The sequence below is a fragment of the Cydia fagiglandana genome, chromosome 13 (assembly GCF_963556715.1).
Source record: "Cydia fagiglandana chromosome 13, ilCydFagi1.1, whole genome shotgun sequence".
NCBI lineage: Eukaryota > Metazoa > Arthropoda > Insecta > Lepidoptera > Tortricidae > Cydia > Cydia fagiglandana.
Window position 1 is genome coordinate 6,688,187 of NC_085944.1, and position 4,797 is coordinate 6,692,983.

Sequence of the window (4,797 nt, forward strand, 5' to 3'; positions counted from 1 at the left end):
TCTTAAATTAGCATATCACAAATAAATAAAGAAATACGTTATAAGGTAATGAATATAATGATTTGGTACTATATTTAAAAATTCGTCAAATATAAAAGGTTACTAAAAGTTACGTATTATTAATAGATATGAGCGCCGATTGGCATTTAGCCGGCGGCGGCGCGCCGGTCAAAATCGGTCGGCGGCGGCGGCGAATCGGCGGCGTGGCCTTGAAACACCATTGATTAATGAAGAAATAATTCAAACCGAAATTTTACCAAAATAACATGTTTTTGCTGTAAGAAAGTTATAAAATAAGTGCATTATTCAACTTCAAGGATAATTTATTGAGTAAACGTACGAAAATAGTTTTATATAGTATAAACACTCGCATAAACGGTATCGTGCTGCATCAGAGCCGGTCTTAATCTTGGTGAGGCCCTGGCCGGAAGATCTTTGCGAGGCCCTTATCTTTTGTGCTAACTAAACAGTAGCGGATTGACTGTATCATCAGGAAAACGTCTTGTCGATATTCTAAAGAGCCGAAGTGAGGAAAATCAAGCTTTGTCCTTAACCAAAATCAACCCAACAAAACCGATTTATGTCTAAAGGTGAGGCTCGAGGCCGAGCTCCACCTAACACCGAAGACCTCATTCCGACGCCTTCCCATGTGAGCATGCGAGGCCAGAGACTGAGCTGCTGGTATTAAGCATACAGCTTAGAATCGAAAGCCAATTGTGAGCTTGGCTGACGGCCGAACTGGAGCGCCGATTGCGGTGCGGTTCTGTGCAAGGCCGAAGACCAAGCTGCAAGAGAGCAGAGCTTAGAAGTGAACTAGTGGTCCAGTGTAAGCAAGTCCGAAGGCCGATAAAGACAGAGGCCTTAATGTTAAAAACTTGGAGATCCAAACATTTTAAATGCGAGGCCGAAAGTTGAGCTCCAAACAGAGCCGAAAACTTGGTGGTTCAGATAGCGGCATACATCCATGCGAGCGATGCGAGGCCAAAGATTCAAAGATTGAGCTTCGAGAGAGCAAAGTTTGAAATTTGAACAACGGCCAAGTTTAAATGAGAGCCGTTTCCGTTTCCGACGCCCTTCCTTTGGACGTGAAAACGCTTAATATCTGAAATTAACCCCTTTTTACACATTTTAAAAACATTCAGCCATGCTTGCAATGGTTAATTTCGCGGTGAATGACGGATTACCTAACCATCTGGCAAAATTTGTAATTTCGTTGTCCTAAGACTAGTAGCGCGGTTACCAGACAGAAAAGTTTGAATTTACCTTCGATATTTTTGAATTATATGGACCTAAACTACCTTTTGAATGTCTATAAGCTATTCAGAGTGGCGCCGTTAAAGATCTAAACTAGATAAAATCTGATTCTGAAAGTAGTAGTATCTAACAAGGTCACGCCGATGCCACGCCGATAGCGCAGCGTCGGCGGCGGCGGCGCGAATATTTTGTCGGCGGCGGCGGCGCGCCGGCGCGGCGCTCATATCTAATTATTAAGATATAAATATTTTCATTCCTATTAGGATTACTGTATAATATATGTTTGGAGCAATACATATGAATACATACATTGATATGGCAAATGGTTACAAGTTGTTATTACATCTATCCGGTTATCGGACATTTCTGCTCCACAACTCCACGCAGCGTTCTTGGTCACCGGAAAACTAGTCTGTATATGCAGCAGACACGTGCCCTTTGAGCTTTTTCCAAGAAATCATATGACGGGCCAGGATTATATTGTTATCTCACGCTCAAGCCATGATTCACTTTCTAAAACAAAATAGTCACAAATTAAACAATATAATCTAACTTCCTAATTACTAACGTCGTTAATTCCTAAGGTCTAAATTTACCAGCTTACTCGTAAACAATGAGGGGTTTTACATCTATGATGAATTTAGATTATAATTTCGGACGCGATATAGCGTCCGCGGGACTTACGGGGATAGTAAGATTAAATTATTATATTTGAATTTGGTAATTAGTACGCTCATTTTTATTTAAAGATTGATATATTTCTTACCTTGAAATTATCGCTGTTTCTGGTTTACTACAACGGTTTCCACACACACATTAGGGCTTTTCATAATCCGGATAAGAATTGTTGATGAAGTCGCCATTGCCGGATACATAATACAGCAAGGAAGGAAGAGAGACAACGGTTTAAATTTAACTAAGTCTGTGCGAAGACGCATTTAGATATGTTGCTCGTACATATGAATAGTTTTTATATCTAAATTAATAGGTATATAAATATATTTCAAGTGAATAAATTGTTTTATATGAAAATTAATATTTTCGGCGTTAAATGACTTAAATGACAGCATTGACATTACAGACTTTTGTCTTGGCTATGTTCTTACCGGCCAGACCCAAATCAAGGCCTATCAAAAAGGCCTATTGACAAAGATTTTTTTTTAAATTTTATCAAGGAGGGTAGAGGCACGTCTACCCTTCATAGATTTTATGAACATAGACAAAGACAAACTGAAATAGATAATAATTTACATATTTCAAAAAATTAATAATAATTTACATATGACTTTGACTACTTCATAAAATAAAAATCAAAATATATTTGATAAAATAATTGGATTTGTTCCTAGAAATCATATAGACAAAGCCAGTTTTAGCAATGTTGCTGTATTAAAATATTTTTATGGTAATTTCTGGCAATACAGCTCTAGAAACGGAGCACACATGTACAATTATGAAGGGTCACGTCATTCCAAGGAAGTCAATAGGCCTTGGTAAGAACCAAGAAAACTATAAGTACTCATCCTTTGCTTTTGGGTGCTAGTTCAAGTGTAAGAAAAAGGTCCAAATAATAATGAATAAATACTCAAAATATATTTTTGTACTTTATTAAGATACCTGTCGGTACCTCTCTTGTTAAAACTTGTAGAGTGGCAATAATGTAAGTAACATTATTGATAAACTAACTTCAAAATACTAATTTATAACCTCTAGCCGCCCAGACGTCAAAACTGCGAAAATGCGATTTTGATTTGTCAAAACAAAGACTCAAAGTAGAATGGAACAGGAAACAGGAGACCTTCTTATAGGACTCTGGGCGGCTAGAGGTTAAAGGTTTCTATGAAGAGTATAAAGTATTTCAAACGTTTCAATTTAAGTATACCTTTTAATTAGTATTTTTAACTTAGTAATTAATTTATAAAGTCTTGTAAAAATGCACATATTAACTGTAATTCGAAATTACTTTAAATAACAATTCTGAAAAATATTAAATTCGTGGCACTCAATAAAATACCGAAAATAGGTACCTATCTTTAATCGAAGTGGACTTTTACGGCTACCACGAGCATCTCACTGACCTGACACTGACATATTCGCTAGCGTGTGCGTAGCTTAGTTTCTATGCATCTCGCTCGTACAGGCACACTAGTAACAAGCTCGTGGTATGGCTATTGTTTCTAAAAACGCAATTTAACTAGATATATATCTGTATATTTACAACGTTAAATGGTTATAATGTATAAAATGAACACATTAATGTTTTCACTTATCAACAATATTTTATGAGTAATAGTAACACAAAGATCATTCAAGTTCTCACGATACACATAAAAACGATTGCCTACAACTTGCAAAGATTTTTAACGCGTGGTGGATGAAATAATACCTACCGATGATGTGACTCTGATCTGATGTGATGTGAACTTGATGCTATTTGACTTCTGACAAAGACTCAAATCATATATCATATATAACTTAGCTAAGACTGAGACTATTGGTAGGAAATGCTTATACATACTATAGTTACAACTGCGTAATTAATTCAAGAGTAGGTATTAGCTTATTAGCTAGGTACCTGCATCTGATCTGAATTAGTTTTTCCACCACGTAATTCGCACAATAGCCAATAAGTAAGTAGTTGCCCAGAGAAAGGGTCCCTATGTGAGGTGACTTACACCTGCATCTGATCTGAATTACTTTTTCCACCACGCAATTGGCACAATAGCCAATAAGTAGTTGCCCAGAGACAGGGTCGCCATGTGAGGTGCTTACTGCAAGTGACATAGCTATAGGAACCATCGCCCACACTGTTAACTGATGTACATCAGTTGACCTTATGCCTTTTCTAATAAGGTCTACCGATGTACGCTGTTTGTACACGGCCATTTAATGCACATGAGAATATGAATAATGACATTAAAAAAAAAACATGCCTATCGTTCTAACACTTCTAACATTTGTGAGGTTTTCTATTTATTTAGTGTACTTATTACTTAAGCTAAAATTGCTTTAACTATCTACTTAAAAAATATTATTTTGGTAAGATTTAAATGGCAGAAATGCTGAGTGTACTTCATTAAGCCCTGCTCTTATAAAAGTTATAGACATTTTTTATTTGGTTCAATAAAAAAAAGTCTTATGCGAAAAGTAATCTAAGCTATTAGATTTTTTTAAATTATTTCTAACATTCAAGGTCGTTCTAGTCGGATAAAAAGGATGTTAATTAATATTTTATAAGGCGCTGGCTGACCGATAAGGTAGGTTAATAAATTATTAACAGTTTATAAATCCAATTATTTTTTTAAAGGATCCTCCTACTCGGTTACTGAGGCGTTACATATGTAGGTAACAACACATGATAATCTCTCGATTATTCATTGCAGTAAGTATTTACTGCAACGAGTTAACACAAATGGCCATCTGACTTCTTTCGTGCTACCTACAAGTATGTAACATAGTCTAAAAAATATCTCGGCATACTTTAAAAACACCCCGATTTTAGAAAGGAATAATTGACTGTCAAGGCGTATCACACCAGGCACA

The 4,797-nt window shown here is 36.3% G+C and overlaps 1 long non-coding RNA gene across 1 annotated transcript in view; it reads right to left on the reverse strand.

Annotated features, from left to right (window-relative positions):
* LOC134670120 (uncharacterized) overlaps positions 1-4,797 on the reverse strand; it is a 381,632-nt gene that overhangs the window by 89,172 nt on the left and 287,663 nt on the right. The window lies entirely within an intron of this gene.